At 36.8% G+C, this 25110-nt stretch overlaps 1 protein-coding gene across 4 annotated transcripts in view; it reads left to right on the forward strand.

The window, feature by feature from the left end:
- Nucleotides 1–25110, forward strand: part of celf5a (cugbp, Elav-like family member 5a) — a 290692-nt gene that overhangs the window by 88891 nt on the left and 176691 nt on the right. The window lies entirely within an intron of this gene.

Genomic DNA, 25110 nt, shown 5'->3' on the forward strand with positions numbered 1-25110 from the left:
TCAACTTTGGGTGGAAAGCTCCGCTCGTAAATGTCAGTTCTCACACGGTCATCCAATCCCAGTGAAGGAGGGGCGGGACATTACCACATCAACCAGCTGAAGTATCAGAGCTACCAAAGCGCTCAGCTGAAGAAAGCTGGCACTCAGCTCAAAAACAGCTGGCATTTGGGGTCCTCCAGGCGTTTTCAGCCGTGTGTAAAAGTTTTGGCGTGCACAACCCCTTAAATCTTTTTCAACTGAGCGCGGATAAAACGCTGAGTGCTGGTTTTCAGCTCTGAAGAAAACCGCTAGCTGCTAGCTTTTTTTAAAACGTTGAGCTTCCATTGGAGACAATTGAAAACATATGCCAGCCACAGGCTTAAAACCTTGGTATGCATGCCCCCTAATGATGCAAGTCTTTGTGACCTTTCGAATAGACGTTTGGTGGCGCCAAAATTATACAGTTTAACTAATTTTAATGTCCTATTGATTACCAATACGTTAAGTGTTTTAAATCTGAACTCCGAAGGTGATGATGTGTGAATGAAACGTTTTGGTTCGCTAAGTTAAAGCTTGGCTTAACTCTCTTAACTTTTTCTAAATTTGGACTTGTGGCCCACAGGCAATTAGTAAAATCAGTACGAATGACAGTAAAGCTTTAGTGTACCTTAATCTATGTCACTATCGATGCTTAGGGCTGTCTCTCCAATCTTTTTTCCAACTCTTTCTCTTACACACCAATACACAAACACATTGGATCTACACACTCTGTCCCCTGCTGAACAATCAATATACTTGCACATTTGCAGTTTCCCTCTCTCTCTCTCTCTCTCTCTCTCTCTCTCTCTCTGTGTGTGTGTGTGTCTTTCTCGCCCTTCTCTCTTTATGTCCAGACACTTTAATAAAGGGCTCTCGGAGGGCTCTGGCCCAAACTACTGGCTGCATGCTTCTATTAATAAATGCCATTAAGCATCCGGCCCATAGGGGACTATTCATTGCAGAGATGAACTACCTTAAAGTACAGCACAGTGCACAGGCTCATTTCTACAGCTTCCCCATTACAGCAGCAGGCTCCCGTCTGCAGCGGCCTCCCGGCGGCCTCGCTCCCGCCCCAGATGAGCCCAACAAACTCGCGGCAGAATTTGGTGGGCCGAGCGGTCGATAGCCAAACAAGAAAAATGATTGCAGCTATGATGAGCAAAAGAGAGAGCTGTCCGTTTCATTTTACAATACTGATTCTGAATCCTCGCAAATTGTCACCATCCAAATCTGCATTTATTGTAAAACAAATAGCATAATCTGGGGAGGGGGATGCTGGGGGTGTCAAAGTCGTATTTAAGTATATTATACAGTAGTAGAGTGCTTTTTTTCTGGAAAACGAACCCATGACCTTTGTGTTGCTGTGCGTTCGACATTACATTAAAAGTGTTCATTTCCATCAGCCAATCAGCATTGTCAGGACTTCATCTATAATCACATGGCATTTATAACTAAGAGTTTGTAGAACTGGGAGCTTGTGGCAACGTCTAATGTGCCAGCCATAAAAATAAATGGGAATGTTAACAGATAGCGTTCTCTAAATATTTGCCTATACTCCATATTAATCTGCTTTATGGTAGAAATGGCGTGACAAGACTGTGTCGTGTTTTTTTTCCCAGTGACTGCGATTACAATTACAAACCTGCTGCTATTAATGGGCTCTCATTCGCAATATGTTGGTCGGCCAATTTAGCATGATGCACGATGGGAAAAGCGGAGCTATTGCTTTAGCCTTTCCATCATCTCCTCCTTCCTCTCTCTGCCATTTTTTCTTTCTCCCTTTTTAATTACCTTTCCGTCTCATCTACAGAAATATCTCATCGGCTCACTGCTGGAAAACATGAAATGAATAGTTAATCCAAAAATATTGTCTTGGGCTATTGAAGGGGTTTACAAACTGTGGGTCGGGACCCACTTACGGGTCGCACAGGGGGTTAAGGTGGGTCATGCGAAGTCACTGCTGGACAACAATGACAGTGCTTGAATATCTTCCATACACTGTCAGAAAAAAGGTACAAACTGTACCTTCTTTGTCACTGGGGTGGGACCCTAATGCTGCGTTCACACCAGCCGTGGTAGAGGCGTCAAACGCGAGCAATTTCAATGTTAAGTCAATGTGAAGACACGCGTCTGGGGGTCTCGCGCTACGAATGAGGCATTTAGCGCAGCGCAGCAGACGCGATTACACCTCATTTGCATGTGTAGTTTGCGCAAATGGCGCGAATTGAGGAATTTGAAAAAAAATTTACGCGCTGCGTTAACCAATCAGGAGCTTGCTCTAGTAGTGACGTGATTACAGGAAGCGAGCAGAGTCGCAGAAGCCCCTTCCATGACGCGGATTTCCGCGTCAATGTCTCAAATGACTAGAATTTCACGCGCGGCTTTCACGTGCGAATGAAGCGAGTAAACTCAAAATGTTCAAGCGGCAAACTAGACGCGGTACACGTGAATTTGACGCCTCAAACGCGACTGGTGTGAACTCACAGTAAGGTTTCGTTTTGTACCTTTACAGGTATGCAAAACATAAAACAACGTTGCACCTTTTTGGGTACATTACTGTACCTTAAAGGGATAGTTCACCAAAAAATGAAAATTTTACTCACTTGATACAAACCTGTATAAATGTCTTTGTTCTGATGAACGCATATTTTGAGTAATGTTTGTAACCAAACCGACCATAAGCACCATTCACTTCCATAGTATTCTCTTTTCCTATTATGGAAATGAATGGGGCTTATGAACGGTTCCTCAAAATTCCTAAAAATGCCTTCTTTTGTATTCATCAGAACAAAGAAATTCATACAGGTTTGTTTCAACATGAGAATAAGTAAATAATGACAGAAATTTCATTTTTGGGTGAGCTATCCCTTTAAGGATCTATTGTGTACTTTTAAAGGTACAGTTAACTGTTTTGTACCCTTAAATTTAACTGGTACAAAAATGTACCTTTGACGCGACAGAAAAGGAAATTGTATGGTTGCATGTACTTGTACGTTCTCTCCTCTCCATATTTTCATTGCAGTGCTTAACCTACAATGGCAATTAATAATAAGTAGGTCTGCAAAGCTCCAACTGAGATAAAAAATACATTAAAAGCATGGCATTCGTTTGGTATGTGCGCTGTATTCTGAGAATCTAAATCTGTCCTATGGTTTTAAAAGGAATATAGCTATAAAATAGCTGTAATTCAAGAAAAAATTGTAGGGTACTGGTTCGAAATTACAGTACATGTGGGTGTCTACGAATTGACTTCTGGTATGAATGGTTTTTCTTTATTGACAATCAAAAAGTAAGATATTCGTTATTTATTCTGTGCATTCTTTGTTTTTGTTGATGCATGAATTCGCAAAACAAAACAAAAAATCGGAAACACCTTCTCTTGCCTCAGTGTCTGTCAAAATATCGTGCAGAGCGACTCGAGTTTGAAGTTCCAGATGAACAACCTCATTATCATCACCCGAGCGCGCCGTTATTCCGTATGAAACAAAGATAAAGAGGAAGAGAACAACAGAGCGCTAGGAGAAATATGAAAAAAAATTGTGCGGCAGAGGTGCGAAGGGAGCCAAGAAATAAGCATGAAAGAAAAGATATGGGGAATAAGAGGGAAACATGAACAAATTAGGAGGGGGAGGAGAGCGTCATGTGCATCTCGGAGGAGATGAAGAGAAGGAATATGAAGTATACACGAGTTGGAGTCAGAGAGATGAAGGCTCAGCTGGGTCCGTCTTGCTTTTGTTGTGGGTTTCAAATGGCGGTGGAAACTTCATGGGGGTCTTCCAAAATGTTCTTGTCTTTTGCTGTTAGCAAACCGTTAGGGTCGAATTCACAAACAAGTGGTTCTCGAATGTGGAAATCATTAAACAACATTGTGTTTGCTTTGCAAAATCTTATGTAACATCTTCAGTTTAGTATTGCTTCGATACATTGCATTGTTAAAGGACTTTTAGAAGGATCTCTTGACAGAAATGCAATATAATACACATAAATTTATTATCAGTGGTGTATAAAGACCTTACATAATAAACTGTATTGTTTTTATTACTTTAACATCTCCCCTTACAGAAGTCAACGTCTTGTATTTACAGTAGTCCTTAATGGACAAACTTCTCTATAGATCACGTTTTGTTATTACTTTGTCTCAGATGATGACATGACGTGTATGTCCTGTAACTGTGGACTGAGTCATTGGTTGCAATTTACAGTCTCATCACTAGATGTGACTAAAAGTCCCATATTGCACCTTTAAAGGGACACTCCACTTTTTAAAAAAATAGGCTCATATTCCAGCTCACATAGAGTTAAACAATTGAGTTTTACCGTTTTGGAATCCATTCAGCTGATCTGGTAATGCCACTTTTAGCATAGCTTAGCATAATCCATTGAATTTGATTAGACCATTAGCATCGCGCTCAAAGAGTTTTGATATTTTTCCTATTTAAAACTTGACTCTTCTGTAGTTACATCATGTACTAAGACCGACAGAAAATTAAAAGTTGTGATTTTCTAGGCCGATTATGGGTAGGAACTATACTCTCATTCTGCCGTAATAATCAAGGACTTTGCTGCCGTAACATGGTTGCAGCGGGCGCAATGATATTCGCAGTGCCCGAAAATAGTATCCTGCTATTAAGAGTTACAAAGGGGACTACAGTATTTTCGGGCACTGCGTAATATAATTTTGTTGGTTTTAATACACGATGTTACTACAAAAGAGTCAAGTTTTAAATAGGAAAAATATCAAAACTCTGGTTATTTTTGAGCGCGATGCTAATGGTCTAATCAGATTCAATGGATTGTGCTAAGCTATGCTAAAAGTGCTAGCGCCAGACCCTGAGATCAGCTAAATGGATTCCAAAACCGTAAAAATCAAATGTTTAACTCTTGAGGAGCTGGAAAATGAGCCCTTTTTTTTTTTAAATGAAGTGTCCCTATAAGCCTGCCATAGCTACATGTACATTCATGAACGTTTTCTAGCAATCATGGCAGCGGTTATTCAGTCATGCTTAAAATAAACAGGGAGCACTGACTGAGTAAACAAAGAGGAAACAAAGCTATCAGCGATCACAGTTTATACTTTACAATTCACATCGCAGTTAAAATCTCCAGAAAAGTTACGAAAAAATATGACGGATCAGATCTGGCGTCTTTTTTTACTCGCACATCGCTTCTCCTTTTATCTTTCCATCATCGGTTCATCTTGCGGAACTTGCATTGATGATTAACAGTCGAGTGGAAAGGAGGACAAAGGGGGGAAAGCTGGCAAGACCAAAGGGATTGCTGGTTCCATTAAGACTTTCGGCACAGCATTGCTCAGTCACCGGCCCTCTGAGCAATGACTTTCATTCTGGCCGAGACAGCTGTGTCCACATAGGGTTCATTTGGTACAGATATTTTAATCCATCACTCCTACGTGACCCCCTTAAACATCCGCCCAACTGCGCAAACCTGCAGCCTCTCACAGAAAATATATTGAGAGTCATGATGTTTAAGAAATGGCGGGTATGCCCGTTTTTTTTTTTTCAAAATCGTAACCTGCGTTTTTACTTAAAGTGACGTGTAGTTTTAAATCAACTTTAGGATTGTGAAATAAAATTCAAAATAATATTTTGAGGAGAGATAGGGTCGGGAACCGAGAAACAGTTCTTATTCAGCTCTATTAAAAATAGACGGTTTCATCGGACACACGTGCGCTGACGCTAGGGCTGGGCGATTAATCGAAAAATAACCGAAACCGAAATTCAGAACCTCTAACCGACATTATTTTATCATGTCGGTTATTTCGGTTTTTAATCCTGTTAATACTTTCCCTTTAAAAACAAACTGCTGCGTGTGATGTTGCGTAACTCCGCCCCGTCCTGTCAGTGGCACAGCGAAACATGGAGGAGAACTCAAACACTGTTTAACTGAGCAGCAGGATCATCTAGTGCCCAAAAGAAGCACAGTACTTTTTTTTAAGAAGTACTCGCGAATGTGCAGGCACCTGTGACAAAAATACGGAATGCGCGATCGGGTTTTTACCGCACACGCGCTCAGTTTAAATTTACCGATGGGTCTCTAAGCAGCCCGGGTAATGTCAGCACATCTCACTCACTCAAAACCGCGAAAAGACGCGCCCGCGTGAGTTTAATTAGACACTTCAGAGATGACGGAGAGAGAGAACGGGAGAACTTCTAGTCTACATTAACACCAAAAGCATTACAGATGAGAATAAATGGCTTAGACATCAATGCCCAGTTAAGAAAAAATGGATTGAATACAAGAAACGTGTAAAGGATACAGTCCAAGTATGTATTTTGCCCTACTCATCTCATTACAATATGCTATCTGGATACAACTTATTATGTATGTATCTGATGTCTATAATTAGTCATGGGGGTTGTATGATTCTTTGGTTCATAACTTCCCATTCTGAAAGTTTCATAAATTGTACATAATGACATGCAACATCTGCATAGAGTTAAGTCTATTTAATATTTTTCAGTAATGCAGTTATTTTGGGAAAAATGTGAATAATTGCATTGCAGGCTGATTTAAGGTGTGCCCTAAACTTTCCAACCTTGTCAGGGAACTATGAGGCAAAAAAATAATCGTTTATTAATCGTAACCGATGTCAAATGTTAGATTAACCGAGGTTTTGATTTTAGGTCAAATCGCCCAGCCCTAGCTGACGCGATACGCGTCTGGATCCGAACTTTCTTCCGGTTTTGTTTTTTAATGGTCTGACTAGTTGCTAAACTGATCTCTTGAACAAATGCCTCGTTGAAAATAACAAATGTTTTGGTTTCCTAGGTCAGTGGTTCCCAAAGTTTTTCAGCATTTGGCTCCCCTTGTGTACGGTGCATTCCTTCGCAGCCCCCCAAAGAAATTTTGTGACAAAAACTGTTCTAAAACTCAACATTTTAATTAAAAAAAACCCATTACATTATACAAAAAAGTAGTGCTTTTGGTTAGTAGCTTTATTTTTTTAGGTTTAATTACATTAATGTATTTAATAAAATGGGGCCATAAAACTGGGGCCCCCCGGCACCATCTCGCGGCCCCCACTTTGAAAACCACTGTCCTAGGTAATCTATGTGTTGTTTTTTTGCTTGTTATATAAATAAACTACGTTTAAAGGACGTTGTTGTTATTTATTCTTAGCGGAGTTTACCGGAAGTTACGTGTGGACCACGACAGCCGCTTGTTTATGTTGTTACTGCTGAAACCGTCTATAAAGCAAATAAAAATTGCAATTCTGTGGCTAGTTGCAAGGATCTTTAGACATGCAGTGTAACCAGTGCATGGTCCGGACCTCTTATCCAAAATCTTTGTATTGTTAAAGGTCCATTGTGTAGATTTTTTGTTGAGACTATGAATTGCAACCTTTCGTAGCGTATAGAGAAGCTACGGTAGCCGACACATGACAAACATATCAGTTTCTTAGACAATGTAGTGACAAAACATGCTCTATAGAGCAGTTTGTCTGTTTAGGGTTGTCGCAAAATTATGACTTCATTCTAAGGCAATAAAAACAATATAGTTCATTATGTAAGGTCTTTACACGCCACTTATAATATAGCTATGCATTATATTGCATTTCTGTCAAGAGATTACACAATGCAACTTTATTTAGCAGTCGTCAACACTTAAGTCATTAAATTCCTGTACAAGTTCCTGAATTTCTAAAAAATTAAATGGTGGGTTCTCACTGCAATAAACTAATATGGTTGCAACTTCGAGATCTCAGAAACGTTGTGCGTAGATGATGGCGTTCCAGCTCATCTCTTTCTCTCTTGTTACTTGTCTCTCTTTCCTCTCGGGAGAGCAGCAGTGGGCCAGCATGTAACGCTATAAAAGCTCCTGCCAAAACATGCCTTTGAAGCCGAGTTCAGAGATGCTAGCAGAAGCAGCATGCACATGCTAGCTGACGTAAGTCGGCCCACCTCCCCCAACCCCTGCGTTCGACAAACAGACAGGCTGCCCTCACAAAGGCTGTCAGAGATGTGAGATTTCTCTCTCCGCTCAGAGGAGGCTAGCGAGGGATTTTCTGAATCTCTTTGTTTTGATGATGTTTTTGCAGCAAGACTCTCGCCTGAATACTATTGATGTTTCCCCTCGCGGAGAACGCGACGACCTATTTAAGGCGTCTGGCCTCTATGTAGTTGATTTTTTTTGTGTGTTTAATGAAGACAATAGGTACTTGTGGCACAGTTTTTGTACTGTCACATTTTATTTATGTCGACATAATGGGCAACAATAGAAATAATGCACATTGACTAGCAATTACAAAGAGAAGTGATGTCGCTTGTACAATTTGTCTAGTAATCGTAAATAAAATCTTTCAGTAATATTTCATACATCAATGCATTTGAATGTTTTATTTTTGTTTATATAGTATTACCTGTAAATACTACTAGTATACACTCACCTAAAGGATTATTAGGAACACCTGCTAATAATAATAATAATAATTTGGACAAAAAAACACCAATCGGGTCACGCCCGCTTTTCGCTCACCGAGGTTGCAAATCGGGCTTAACTCATTCCCCCCATTTTTTACAGTTGTCCGCCACCATTTTTTTTATTTTTACAAAAGTTTGGCTGTTTCTCAATTCCAAGAATTCAAAGAACCGACTTGCGTTCTCGTGAATATCGGTCTTGCCAGGCGACCTTGGAAGAACAAACTCAGATGTTCGCGCGAACACAGATTGCACTTGTGAGAATTGAGATGTGTACGATCTTCTTGTTGGTCACCTGACCCCCGGGTTGGTTTTGCAGCAATGACTTCTGGGGCCTAAAGCGATTTCAGCGCGCAAGTCTGCACTCGATGCATCTTCGTTATCAAGAACACATCCGGGTATTATGCGTCCTCTGTACTTGCGTTCTTGAGAATTCAAATTGAACTTCGACGGTTAATAATGACGTAGAGCAAGAACATGAGGACGCAAAATCGCTAAGGAACGCATATTGAGAAACAGCCTTTTACAAAATGCCTTCTAGGAAAATGTTCTTGTAAAAATATATAAACATACAAATATATCAAATAAAAGAACAGACCCTCTGCTTTTAACTCTTTCCCCGCCAGTGTTTTTTAAAAAAGTTGCCAGCCAGCGCCAGCGTTTTTCATGATTTTCACAAAAGTTTAATGCCTTCCAGAAAATGTTCTTCTTCAAATATATAAACATACAATATACAAATGAAAGAACAGACCCTCTACTTTCAAAAAAAAAAAAAAAAACGTTTCATCCTACCTTCAGTAGATCGTTTGTAATCAGCTTTTTAATATGGGTAGGTTTCTGCAAAAACAACACATTTTTAGCAAAAATCTTAGATAATTCAATTTTTGTGACGGTCTTTTCATAGAGATCCCATTCAGCGCGATCTTTAAAACAGACACGGACATGCAGCAGCTTGCCATAGGGCAATACTTCCGGGTTTAAAAAGTTGCGGAAGGGCGCCACCTAGTGGATAATAGCGGTATTGCGGAAAGACGGAAATACTCGTCATTGGCGGGGAAGCGTTTTCTCTTGATTGACGAGATATCTCGTCAATGGCAGGGAAAGAGTTAAACAAACATTATAAAACGGCTCGTTCTGGTTCTTCATGATTGGTTGAAACGCGTTCTAAGCCGTGATAAAATACCCCGGTAAACCCACGGTTCAGGCCGCATCACAAGTATCACTGCGCCACAGTTGCTGCGTACTGATTTATGAATATAAACACCACAGTCTTTAATCATTTTTTAATTTTTCTACATTTGCACATTTATGGCGATATCCAGATAAATGTCAATAAATAAAACATTTCGTCAATAAAGAGAAAACATTCTTTGAGGTTTTTTTGTCTTATTGATATTTCCGCTATTATCCACTAGAGGGCAATCTTACCCAACTTAAACACTGAGGCATTCACTCGACACAACAGCGTTGTGGTGGATTTAGCGTGACGTGTGTTTTGATCAGGCTCTGAATCTGATCTCTTACAAAGTTCTTCACAAAAATGGAATTATCTCCGCATTTAGCTGAAAATTTGAGAGGTGATAACTGATAAGACAACAAATGAAGGTAGGATGAAACGTTTTTTGATGTTGTTGGAAAGCGGATGGACTGTTCTTTCATTTGATATTTTATTTTTATTTAAAGAAGACACTTTTTCTGTAAGGCATTCAACTAAAACTGGGTGGCAACTTAAAAAAAAACGCTTACGGGGAAAGAGTTAATCATGCTTCCAAGCATATTTGATCATCACTTCAACAGTTGCACGATATAAATGTTAAAGTATAAATTAGATGAATGTTGATTTATAAAAATAAACTCCACAGTCTTTAATCATATTTTCATTGTGTCTTTGCTGCGTCTGTGTTGTTTGTGAACTGCGCTCTGTTGCAGCCACACTTGATTCTGAGGAACTACTTTGTTTGGCGGAAGAGTACTATTTGTACTTATATAATTACAACTTATTTGTGTTTTATTTTATAAAATCCCGCTAACGTTATGCATATGAAGTAACCGTTTTATAAACGCAATAAACCCCTCGAAGCGTTGGGCCACCAGTGCATTCTATAACAGCCAAGGGGGTTCAGGCACTCCGCTTCGCGTCGTGCCTAACAACGCCCCTTAGCTGTTATAAAATGCACTGGTAACCCACTGCTTCTTGGGGTTTATTGCTTTAATAAACAAACAAAGAAAACGGGAAAAAAGTATTTCATCCTATCTATATTTTTTCTTTGCTTATAAACTCTTAAATATGAGCATTTTTCTTCAAAAATATTTTTTTTAGCAAAAAGCTGAAATAATTGCATTTTTGTGAAGGGATTTTGTTATAGTTCAGATTCAGAACGATTATCAAAACATACACGAGTGTAAAATTAATAAATAATTTTTTGCTTCTCTTTTTTTATAAATTGTGCACAATTTAGAGGATAATCACGGTATTACTTAAAATTTATCAGGAACATGTTTTTTTCATGCAAATGTTTTTTCTCAATTGACGAGATAACTTGTCAATGACGGGGAAAGAGTTAAAATCTTCAAGTGTGGTCGGCCTAAAGTAACCTGCAGTATTCCCTTTCAAACTGAGATGGCAAAGTTGAAAAGTTGAATTTTTTAAGATTAAAACGTAAAGATCCCAATTTTAATATTGTTGCTTTTATAGTGAGATGATTAAAAAAAATTTTGCTCATCGTTTTATTAGAAAACTTATTGCTCAGCTCTCAAAGATATATCTTGTTTTTGCTGATGCACAGTGTGTGGAACAATTACCTTATATTTGTTGTATTAGGTTTTTTGTATCAGAGTATTAGAAGCGTGGAGTTTGTTTAGCTAATCAGACAAATTAGGGCCATAATGAAGCTGCAAGAAATCCCCGTTGAGAAGTCTGTAAGCAGGTGAACAAATCCCTATGGGAAAGCCATGATTGAGCCAGAATCTCACCATGACTGATGCCCAAACTGATCAAGGTTATTATGTGAATCTGTGTTGTGTTGATTCACTGCTTTTCAAAGGAAGTTGACATTGGCGGCTGAGCAGATTGGATGGCTTTTATTTGTCTCAAAGCAAAGCTTTAATCAGAGAACCAGGTTCTTTGAAGGCCATGCTGGCTCTGTGTGTAGTGTATAGCGTGTATAGCGGCTCTGGAGTTGTCATTTGCTGCGATGGACTGTCATGCTGTGACACTAATATTGATTACTTATCATCGTCTATAGAGAAAAAAATGAGGCCTTGAATGAAGGCAAAAAAGATTGAAGAGATTTGTATTTTCAAAGTGAACTGTTTTTAATTATTTGCATTTTAATGAATTTGTAAGCACTTGCATATTTTGTAGGAAATAATTTGATCTTTGCTCCTCTGTTTATGCACGCCTAACTGTTGGCAGGTTTATAAGTCATGCCGAAATTACATCAGAATCTTTTAACAGGGATTTGCAAGTACTGTAATAATTGAAAGACTTTGTTTCTTATGAACAGGTACAAAGTACACCTTTGTACCTAAAGAGGTCTTAATACCTCAAGGGTACATATTGGTACCGCAAAAGTACATATTGGTACCAAAAGTTTACATATCTGTACTTATGGTACATATTAGGACCTTTTTAAAGGGTACTGCCTCAGTAACAGCTGGGGTACATTATTATGAAGAGTTTGGTTCCAAAACGTGATAAACAGCTTTTTTTTTAACGAGTTACCGCCAAAATCAGTATTGTATCTGGTCAGTATTTAAAAGTAAATTCTTAACTTTACGCAAAATACAATTTCTGCCATGTTATTCTGTCATCTTTTCTCCCTTTTTCCCAAAATGCAATAGACGCCAGTCCTCCTTTTCTGCAGAATACAATAAATCCGCTCAACAAATCACAGCGCACCATTTCACGCATTGTAATGTAAACAACAATTGTGGCACGTTGAATACACGGAATCCTAGGCTGCGTCCGAAACCGCATAATGTAGAGTAGGTATTGAATAAGATGAAGTACCTACTTACTTGCCATTAAAACAGTAGGTACTGTATAGTATGAATCCTAGTAGTATGAATGAGATTCGGACGTACTACATCCGCCATGTTGCTACATCACATGAAATACGTCGTCATCATGTCATGTCATTCCAGCGCGAAAACAGCCACACGCCTCTTCTTCTTCGTTGGATAACTCATCTCCCGGGGCATCATGTGATAGTGAAGTGTCCATCGTATGCACACTGCAAAATCTAACCGGAAGTAGTAGGTCATCCTGGTACATTTCGCATACCGTTTTTCGAATACTATGTATTCGGACATACTACTCGCATTGCCTACTGCTTTTCGCGTACTATATAGTATGAAGTAGGGGGTTTCGGAAGCAGCACTAGTTTTCCTCATCTACTTTGTACTTCGTGATCAACAAACAAACAAAAACAAAATAATACTTTTATGGCATTGCTTAACTTGGTGGTTTTCTGTGACGGGAAAGAAACGTAAGCCATCAACATCTAATAATTTACGTGAGAGGCACTCGGGAGACGGAAAAATGCCAGTTGCTTGTTCTCCCAACAGCATCAGGCTGCTCTCATGCTAACACAATGACCCCAGGGGATCTTATGAAAAACTTGCACACGAAGCCAATGAAAATCGAGCAGGACCAAAAACATTTTACAGCTGATCGCTGTCAAAAAAGTTCAGCGATGACATCCCAAGAATGACAATGTTCTTAATATGACAAAGTAAGTGTTTTGATTAATGCCATTTTTATGTTTATTTTTTTAATCAGTGTATACCACTAATCAACTAAATTGATATAACTTGGATTTATTGCATTTTGTGCAATCCATTTTTATAATAAATCTTTGAAAATCAAATTATGGTTTTGAATTTGTTTAAGTTTTTATAACCTAAAGATGCTATGGGAAAGTTTTTAACAGAAAATAGTGGTTTTCATCTTGTCACTTTCTTCGTAAAGATAACACGTTTTTACCAAAGATTTATTGCATTTTTGAACGAAACTCTTCATAATTTGTAATTTTTTTTCTGACAGTGCTGTTACTTATAATATATTACTTGATTAATTTAAATTCAATCTCAATACTGATCATTCAAAATGATCAAAGTCTAAAATCATGGGTTGTTTAGCCCCCCCAAAATGAATAAAATTCAACCTTTGCTTTAAATTAACTTCAATTGTACGTATTTGACTGAACTATGATGGGTTGAAACAACTCAGTATAGGTTAAATGATTCTCAACTGTTGGGTTTGTCCATATTTTACCCAAACTACAGTGCAGAATATGGTAAAATTTCTATTTCCCAGCAGGCATATGACCAACATTCAATGTTGAAATATGGTTGAAATAATGTCAGTTTTTGTTTCAAGGTTGAAACTACATTGATACAATAGGTAATGCTAAACGGTTGCAAAGTGTCGGGGGTAACTCATTACAAGTAACGTGCATTACGTAATAATATTACTTTTCTGAAGTTATGAGTAAAGTAACGCATTACTTTATAAATGTACACATTAATATTTAAGTTACTTTTTTAAAAAGTAATGCGAGTTACTTTTCAGTTAATTACTTTCTTTTTAAATTAAATTAATGTACTGAATTAAACTGAACATATTAGCGTAGAATTACACACTCTGTGCGCCTGAGCGGGAAAAGTTTGAGTCAGAAATGGAGATGGCAGGCCAGAGCTTGACATTTTTGCGATCATAAAAAACACCCTGCAAGGCCTGAAAGAGATCAGGCCTCAGCCAAGTAAGAAAAAGTAACGCAAAAGTAACTTATCGCAACATAAGCATTACTTTTCATTAAAAGTAACGCAGTTTGGGGAGTAACATAATATTGTAATGCATTACTTTTAAAAGTAACTTTCCCCAACACTGCGGTTGCAAAAGGTTAATAAAATGCTTTAAAATCAACGTTGAATTTTGGTTGCAATCATGTCAGTTGTTTGTTCAACGTTGATTTCATTTGCAAAACTTAAAGGTAATTCAATGTTGATTCAACCTTGTCCTTGCCGTCGATTTAACGGTGAATCAACGTTGAAATGCCTGGTGGGTTATTATTTGAAAACGTGTATTTACAGATTCCAGGAATATGAAATGCGTATTTGTTGGTAACACTAAACTTTTTTTTCCCAAAAATACAAACGTTTCTGCACATCGAATCGATTTGGCATTAATGTACGTCATACTAGCTCAAGCACACACAGACTGACTGTCCATATGAACTTAAGCCCTAGTGACATCATGCATTTCATTACAATGATTTAGATCAGCCAGAGGTCCAGGGCGAGACATGATTTAGCACGACCCAATAAAAGCTGATAGACTAGCAGGCTGTGGGCCATTGTGTTGGAGGTCAAAGTGCACTTCATTAATGCAATAAGTGGGAGACCTGCTCAAGCTATAGAGCTTGTGTCACCTTCCTCGGCGTTCTCACTACATTCTGTTTCATTCATCATAAAATTTGTTTTCAAAAAAGAGGACTTATGTTGAAAAGTAGTTTTCGTTTTGTTGCACTGTAAACAAGTCAAGTGACACACATATTATCCATATATTTAAATGACTTTTCTTGCAATAAAGTCTTTATATCTTGCACAGTTTCAACTGAATTCATTTTCTTTTAAGGTTGTTTACGGTGGAAAACAAGACACGGGCAGTCGATAAGAATCTAATATTTGCAGTGCAGCGCTCAATTTTTTTAATAAGAAAAACAAAACGTTCGGCAACTTAAATCCGTCGATGACGAAAAGTGTCAACAAAATGGCACAGTTTAAAGGACAAGCCAATTACCAGTCCACTACCCCGATGCCGCCTTCAGCCACTTCTTTGAACAAACTGGCACGCCAAGTCAAAATCCATCTTATTGTACCGGGGGAGGGAAAACTTGGAGGAACAATAGACAAATGCCAGCCAGCAGCAAAACAACAATTCGGAAGCCGCATTGAAACGTCTGAGGGGAACTTATAGCATGTGGGAGTGAGGATTATCAGAAAAGGGCAGGCAAACGAAAGGGGGGGGGGGTAGATAATGCAGAGAGAGCAGCTGTTAAGACCAGAAAGAAAGAGGCATGAGGAAAGCAGAGGGGTGCAAGGGATATTAGTTTTCTGCTGGGGGCCGAGGACCTGAGGAAAGTGATTTTGTCCTTGTAGTTGCAATTGCAGGCCAACGGCTATCTCTCTCTCTCTCTCTCTCTCTCTCTCTCTCTCTTGAAAGTAATAAACAGGACGTTTTGTCATTCACATTCAGGAGTGACAGTGTCCAAGTTTGGTGCTGAGAATGAGCTTGGTGAAATGCGGTATACGGTTTGGCACTGTCGATGTAAGGCCGCAGTTGATCAATTTTTGTTGATCTGGTGACTGTATAACAAGTAGATGAAATGGATGAAATGTAGTCATTGTCATTGTTTATAATTAATATAAAAATTCCCTTAAAGATGAAGTATTTCATTTTTTTAATGTTTAAATACTTTCTCATATTGGTGTTCCTTAGCTAGGGCTGTCACAGTTATGAAATTTGGCTGACGGTTAATTGTCTTATAACTTATGGCGATCATTACGATTAATTGTCTGTTTTGTTGACATTTAATTCTCATACATTTTTGTTTGTTTGTTCATGAAATAATTTGTACACATTGTTGTGATTATTTAACCTCTCGACGCACACTAGCTAAATCTTTTGCAAATTTTACCTGGCAGTAAATATTATTACACATAACACATATTTTAAAGTAATCTGATGTGGTCTCGTTTATACAGGCACTGAGCTCCCCCTTGTGTTTTTTAGAGAGATGTGGAATCATTGCGGTGATCTGAAATGATCGCGATGAGATCAAACAATCGCGATGAGATGATTATTTAATCATTGAGACAACCCTATCCTGAGCCACCCAACACAGAAGCACTTTCTTAACCAATCGTGTGAGTTTGGGGCGGGACTATCAGCAGACATCAAAAAAATGAAATGTTGGATTTACTTAAAAATATTTTGTCAACAGGTTCCACATAATTTGTTAAGTAAACTTAACGAACAATTATTAAGTTCATTTAACAAAAGAAGATTAAGTAAACTTTACCAACAACAGTTGAGTTGATTGTACAAAAATTTGAATAATGCCATTTTATAAACTCCACCCCTTTTATCTAATAACTCCTTAACACTGAATCAATCAATCAATCATAGTGCAGCTGCTTAATACAACTAATCATATAAGCCTCTTAATTATAACTTATCAAGTACATCACAAATATATTTGAAATGAAATGTTACATTTCAAACCATTAATTTGTTTGTTTTTGTTATAATAATGTATCAGAACAAGTTAATTCACTCATAGTTGGCCACAGGTACCCATCTAATGGTGCTACACTTCTGCAAGAGGGTGCCAGAACAACAACAATTACCCATAATACACTGCAACATCATTAGCCAATGAGATGCCAGTCTGTATTGGTTTTATTAATCTGTTAATTTTACACAACAATGTTATGTTGGCTGAACAAATAATTTTTAAGTAAAGCTGACAAGACACACCTTTTTGTTGAATAAACTCAATTAAATTAAGTTCACGTTGTTAAATTAATTTTTTTAAGTAATCACAATATAAAAAGATTAAGTAAAACTGACAAAGGCGAAAGTTCAGCGCAAAAACTACTCAATTTATAGTCATTCATAAGCTATGTATTTTTTCAGGAGCACTGATATGTTGACCTTGTGAAACCGTAAAGGTTGTGCATAGTCCAGGTTGATGCAGAAATCTTTTCTGTTTAAAAGGGCACCATGAATAACCAAGCGTCGTATAAAGCACCTTCACAGCAGCCCACCATTAGGCTTTTTCATAATAAAAATCCTTTCACTAAGTCCTTTATGTGGTTCGGTACACACTTGCACATGTGGGAGGAAGGGATATCATTATGAAAGAGACAGGAAAGAAAAGGCTTTGCTGACTGGTAAGCAAAAATACATTTTTGGTGTATAAACGATAATTTGGGAATTTAACAAAACACAAAATCCCAGTTTTGTGCAATGGATTTTACAGATTGTAACTGTCTTATTTCAGGTGTAGGATATTTTTGGATACAGGTTCAAAGGATAGATCACCCAAAAATGACAAATTTTGTCATGACTTACCCTTTTTAAACAATAGAATTAAAGGGACACTCCACTTTTTTTTAAATGGGCTCGTTTTCCAGCTCCCCTGGAGTTGAGCATTTGATTTTTGCTGTTTTGGAGTCCATTCAGTTGATCTCCGGGTCTGGCGGTACCACTTTTGGCATGGCTTGGCACAATCCATTGAATCTGGTTGGACCATTGGCATCGCGCTCAAAAATAACCAAAGAGTTTTGAACATTTTCCTATTTTAAACTCGACTCTTCTGTAGTTACATTGTGTACTGAGACAGAGGTAAAATTATAAATTGCAGTTTTCTAGGCCGATATGGCTAGGAACTATACTCTCATTCTGGCGTAATAATCAAGGAATTTGCTGCCGTACCATAGGTGCAGCAGGCGCAATGATAATACGCAGCACCCGAAAACAGTCCCCTTGGTAACTTTCAATAGCAGGGAACCATTTTCGGGCAGTGCGCAACATCATTGCGCCCGCTGCAGTCATGGTATGGCAGAAAAGAACTTGGTTATTACGCCGGAATGAGAGTAAAGTTCCAAGTCATATCTGCATAGAAAATCACAACTTTTAATTTTCAGTCGGTCTTAGTACACGATGTGACTACAGAAGAGACAAGTTTTAAATAGGAAAAATATTGAAACTCTTTTGGTTATTTTTTAGCGCAATGCTAATGGTCTAATCAGATTCAATGGATTATGCTAAAGCTATGCTAAAAGTCGTACCACCAGACCAGGTGATCGGCTGAATGGACTCCAAAATGGCAAAAATCAAATGTTTAACACTATGGGAGCTGGAAAATGAGCCTATTTTAAAAAAAAGTGGAGTGTCCCTTTAAACAATAAAAAGTCAGTCTCAACTAAGCTATGGCATTTTCAGGATGCATCAGGAGAGCATCACAACCGAGGAGCCACGGGAGTGGGCAGTCCTTACCCAGTCTACCAGTTCCTCTTGGTTTTAATGAGCTCATTAATATTCACAGGAGCCATTTTCCCCTCCTCTTTAGCACCTAATTACCAGCTTTGCACAGCTGTAGTTCATGTATTATTCAGCGTTAATTGCAACTTCGATAGCCATTAATAAAGACTTGTGTTCTTGCTTTGGAGGAGATGACGCACTTAATTTTTTGCAGGAGTTTGTGCGTGTTGTGCCTCTGGTGCCGTGGATGATGACAGTGATTATTATTTTGGGTGAATGTGCAATGCAGCAGTGCTCAACAGCTGTGTCGGGAGGGCGGAGTGCGTGCGCGCAGGCGTGTGTGCGGGTCCTCTATTAAAAGCGATATTGAAATATTTGTTTGCACGCCTCAATGGCATTTAATCTCCTGTTGTTCATCAGTTTCCACTTGATTTATTTCTTCACCTTTGCTTATTTATTGAATTTAATTACACACAAAGCCTAGGACGCCGGCTGCTTGTTTGTGCGAGTTTCGCGTGTGTGCGTAAAAATGTGTGAAGAGTTTTAGTTTGTTCTCTTCTCCACCACCATGCACGAAAAAAATTAATTGCAGAAAGGAATTTAACGTTTTCGGTTCCTTAACTGTTCAAATAACAAAACAATTAATTGATTAAATATTTGGAAATAAGAATTGCAAATTTAATAATAATATGAATAGTATTATCTATTATTTAATCTAATAATAATATTGTTAGGATAACTTTAATAGTTCTTTTCACATTTGCATAAGAATGCAACCAAAAGTAATGAAATGGTTAACTGGTTTCATAATATTCTCAAACAAAAGGAACTGAATCACATTCTGGTGAATCCTGACCCACAGACTTAGTATAGTAAACTGATATACAGCTCTCGCTTGGTGGCAGTCAGGCTGCGAGCGGTGCCAAGCGACTCGGGGTCTGTGGCAGCCGGTGTCGTCTGGATAAAATATCACCCTGATAATTGTGCAGTAATCGTCCCGTGTGCTCCTCCATAAAGATGAGACCCAGATGCCGAGGGAAGATGGCCCTGTGTTTTTAGGACTGGTAGGACCGATGGGTGAACCAAAAGAGCAAGGTCATGAGTTCACAAGTGATTTATAGATTGTATGGATGTGTTCGAGATGTGTCTGTGGGTGACTAATTTTAGGGCAAGAGCTTCCCGCAGGCATTTTTTTGTGAGAATGTGTGTGCGCCTGTGTGTGAAAGTGTGAATAATGTTGTCTTAATATTAAGGTTGGGAAAAGTAGTGATATATAATTTATATTTAATAGTGTTGTATAAAAGGATGTTCTGAAATGGCTCAAATTATGATTTTTTCCTTAGTCATGAAACATTATTCTCAAAATCAGTCTTTGCTTTTATACTCATGACAAAAAAGTGTATTGATTATACAATTAAAAAACATAATAATCAATTTAGATTATAATAACTGTGATATACTTGACGTTGCTTTTGCTGCAAAATCCTCATAAATGAGCAAAAAGCTGAGATAATTAAAATTTTTGTGAAGGATTTTTGATAGAGATCAGATTCCGAGCGATCCTCAAAACATACACAGACATTCCTCAAAACATACACGGACATACAGGTGATACGGGTTTTTTAAGTTGCAACCTGGTGGATAATAGCGTTATTACGGATTGCCGGAAATACTTGTCATTGGCAGGAAGGTCTCGTCAATGGCAGGGAAAGAGTTAATATATTAAAATGTTAACTATGTTGCTTAATTTGACATTGCCAGCAAAAACATTGCAATTTTTTACTATCTTGCATAATTTGATGTTTGCAGTAAAATTATTGTAAATATATCACAATTATTACTATAATGCTGAATTTGACGTTACAGATAAAATCAATGTTAATATATCAAAATGTTAACTCTGTTGCTTAATTTGACATTGCCAGCAAAAACATTGCAAAAATGTTTACTATGTGGCATAATTTGATGTTTGGAGTAAAACTATTTTAAATACATCACAATATTTACTATAAAGCTGAATTTGACACATTATGGCGTTGCCGATAAAATCATTATTAATATATCACATAGTTAACTATGTTGCTTAATTTGCTGTTTGCAGTAAAATCGTCGCAAATATATAACAATATTTACTATGTTCCAGAATTTGACGTTACTGATATGATCATTGTTAATATATGTTGCTTAAATTGATATTGCCAGCAAAAGCATTGCTATTTTTTTACTATGTTGCATAATTTGATGTTTGCAGTAAAATCAAATATATCACAATATTTACTATAATGCTTGAATTTGACAAATTCACCAAAATCATTGCAAATATATCATAATGTTCACTATGCTGCGTAAATTCACATTTTAGATAAAATCATAATTTGATGTTTGCAGTAAAATCATCCCAAATGTATCCCAATATTTTCTATGTTGCAGAATTTGACGTTACTGATAGAATCATTGGTAATATATCAAAATGTTAACTATGTTGCTTAATTTGACATTGCCAGCAAAAACATTGCAAAAAATGTTTACTATGTTACATAATTTGATGTTTGCAGTAAAATAATCGTAAATATATCACAATATTTACTATAATGCTGAATTTGATACATTCACCAAAATCATTGCAAATATATCAAAATGTTCACTATGTTGCGTAATTTCACATTGCAGATAAAATCATCTTTAATATATCACATAGTTAACTATGTTGCATAATTTGGCATAGCCAATAAAAACATTGCAATTATCACAATGTTCACTATGTTGCTTAATTTGATGTTTGCAGTAAAATTAGCACAAATGTATCACAATATTTACTATATTCCAGAATTTGACGTTACTGATAAAATCATTGTTAATGTATTAAAAATGTTAACTATGTTACTTAATTTGACATTGCCAGCAAAAACGTGTTTACTATGTTGCATAATTTGATGTTTGCAGTAAAATCATTGCAAATATATAACAATATTTACTATGTTCCAGAATTTGATGTTACTGATATAATCATTGTTCATATATGTTGCTTAATTTGACATTGCCAGCAAAAACATTGCAATTTTTTACTATGTTGCATAATTTGATGTTTGCAGTAAAATAATCGTAAATATATCACATGGTTACTGTTAACTGAATTTGACACATTGCTGCGTGATTTAACATTGCAGATAAAATCATCTTTAATATAGCACATAGTTAACTATTGCATAATCTGGCGTTGCCAATAAAAACATCGCAATTATTGTTCACTATGTTGCATTTGATGTTTGCAGTAAAATAATCGCAAATATATCACACAGATGTGTCATCTTCGTGCTATGCCACAGAAAGCACCAATCAAAACTTCACATGGCCAGCAATGAGCAAGTGAAGTGGTTTAACAAACCAAAATAATCCATAATTTATCGGCTTTCATTTATCGGCCAAGTTTTGCTATCAGACCGATAACCAATAATATTAAAAATAAGCAGTTATCGGCGGATAACGATATGTCGGCCGATATATCGTGCATCCCTATCACAATATTTACTATAATGCTGAATTTGATACATTCACCAAAATCATTGCAAATCTATCAAAATGTTCACTATGTTGCGTAATTTCACATTGCAGATAAAATCATCTTTAATATATCACATAGTTAACTATGTTGCATAATTTGGCATAGCCAATAAAAACATTGCAATTATCACAATGTTCACTATGTTGCTTAATTTGATGTTTGCAGTAAAATTAGCACAAATGTATCACAATATTTACTATATTCCAGATTTTGACGTTACTGATAAAATCATTGTTAATGTATTAAAAATGTTAACTATGTTACTTAATTTGACATTGCCAGCAAAAACGTGTTTACTATGTTGCATAATTTGATGTTTGCAGTAAAATCATTGCAAATATATCACAATATTTACTATGTTCCAGAATTTGATGTTACTGATATAATCATTGTTCATATATGTTGCTTAATTTGACATTGCCAGCAAAAACATTGCAATTTTTTTACTATGTTGCATAATTTGATGTTTGCAGTAAAATGATCGCAAATATATCACATAGTTACTGTTAACTGAATTTGACACATTGCTGCGTGATTTAACATTGCAGATAAAATCATCTTTAATATAGCACATAGTTAACTATTGCATAATTGGGGTTGCCAATAAAAACATCGCAATTATTGTTCACTATGTTGCATTTGATGTTTGCAGTAAAATAATCGCAAATATATCACACAGATGTGTCATCTTCGTGCTATGCCACAGAAAGCACCAATCAAAACTTCACATGGCCAGCAATGAGCAAGTGAAGTGGTTTAACAAACCAAAACAATCCATAATTTATCGGCTTTCATTTATCGGCCAAGTTTTGCTATCAGACCGATAACCAATAATATTAAAAATAAGCAGTTATCGGCCGATAACGATATGTCGGCCGATATATCGTGCATCCCTATCACAATATTTACTATAATGCTGAATTTGATACATTCACCAAAATCATTGCAAATCTATCAAAATGTTCACTATGTTGCGTAATTTCACATTGTAGATAAAATTATCTTTAATATATCACATAGTTAACTATGTTGCATAATTTGGCATAGCCAATAAAAACATTGCAATTATCACAATGTTCACTATGTTGCTTAATTTGATGTTTGCAATAAAATTAGCACAAATGTATCACAATATTTACTATATTCCAGAATTTGACGTTACTGATAAAATCATTGTTAATGTAATAAAAATGTTAACTATGTTACTTAATTTGACATTGCCAGCAAAAACGTGTTAACTATGTTGCATAATTTGATGTTTGCAGTAAAATCATTGCAAATATATATTACAATATTTACTATGTTCCAGAATTTGATGTTACTGATATAATCATTGTTCATATATGCTGCTTAATTTGACATTGTCTGCAAAAACATTGCAATTTTTTTACTATGTTGCATAATTTGATGTTTGCAGTAAAATGATCGTAAATATATCACATAGTTAACTGTTAACTGAATTGGACACATTGCTGCGTGATTTTACATTGCAGATAAAATCATCTTTAATATAGCACATAGTTAACTATTGCATAATTTGACGTTGCCAATAAAAACATCGCAATTATTGTTCACTATGTTGCATTTGATGTTTGCAGTAAAATAATCGCAAATATATCACATAGTTGACTGGGTGGCATAATTTGACGTTGCTGGTAAAATCATTGTAAATATATCACAATATTTAGTCTTTTGCTTAATTTGACAGCACGACCAAAATCATTACACATATTTCTTTCTTAGACTATGTGTTGTGTATGTATATGTGTGTTTGTGTGTGTGTGTGTGTGTGTGTGTGTGTGTGTGTGTGTGTGTGTGTGTGTGTGTGTGTGTGTGTGTGTGTGTGTGTGTGTGTGTGTGTGTTGAGTCAAAGATAGAAAGACAGTGACCCTAAGCCAGAGGGAAAGTGCTCGGTGCCAGAGGCCTGCTAGTACACTTCAGCATCACCACTGACCCTCTCTGTCACTTCAACTTATGAGCTGAAGGCCGAGGATCTCCTGCAGATACACACACACGTGCCCTGCTTGCTCCAGGGTGAGTCAGTAGCAGGGCTATGAGTCACTTATAAGGGTCTATGAATCATGGGGGTTTCAACAAAGCTCTGGTCCGTAAGAAGCCTGTATTCGCTATCTAGACTTAGAATCTAGCTGAGATTCAGAGAAACTGCAACGTATAGTTGTAGTAACGTGTCGGCAAACACTTTGGGAATGGGACGAACCACTGCACTACAGATTAGTCATTGGGGGTCATTCAAAAATATACAATGTATTCGCAAAACTAGCATACTTATCATTGGCAGCTGGTGCTTTTCAAAGTTATCAGTGCAATAAAAAATGTGTGCTTTATTTGGTGTCTACTGCAGAATGATGAAATTCTAGGGTAATTCGCTCTACCCCACAGCCTTATCACGATCGCCATTGATAATTACCTGCATTGTCACCAGAGCCCAAAGCGGCCGTGAAATCTTAACACGCTTTTATGGAGAGCCAATTCTGCCATATTCATAAATAAATAAATACATAAATAAATATACAAGGAAATGTAAAAAAACAAAAATACAGAAATAAATAAAGAAATATATATACATGGAAATGTAAAAAAGCAAAAATAAATGAGTATTTATACCTGTATTTCTTTATTTATGTATAATTGTATTTTTTCACACTATTATTTATTTATTTATTCATTTATTTATACATTTATTTATTTTTACTTTTATTTATTTTCACATTTATTTATGTATAAATGTATTTATGTCTACACGTATTTATTTATACATTTATATATTTCTATATATATTTATTTCCACATTTATTTATTTATACATTTATTTATTTCTTCTTTTATTCGTCTGTATGCTAATGAGGGGGGCGTGTTTCACCTCAGACTTAGCAATCGATCTCTGAGTGCCAGTGCTGAAGCTTTGAGGCCACAGTGACACCTAGTGGTGTGACAAAGCGAATGAAGTTGCACATGGAGTGAATGACTTGGAGATGTGCAATATCCAAAACCTTATTTCAAGTTTTAAATCATTTTGT

The sequence above is a fragment of the Misgurnus anguillicaudatus genome, chromosome 23, assembly GCF_027580225.2.
Source record: "Misgurnus anguillicaudatus chromosome 23, ASM2758022v2, whole genome shotgun sequence".
Taxonomy (NCBI): domain Eukaryota; kingdom Metazoa; phylum Chordata; class Actinopteri; order Cypriniformes; family Cobitidae; genus Misgurnus; species Misgurnus anguillicaudatus.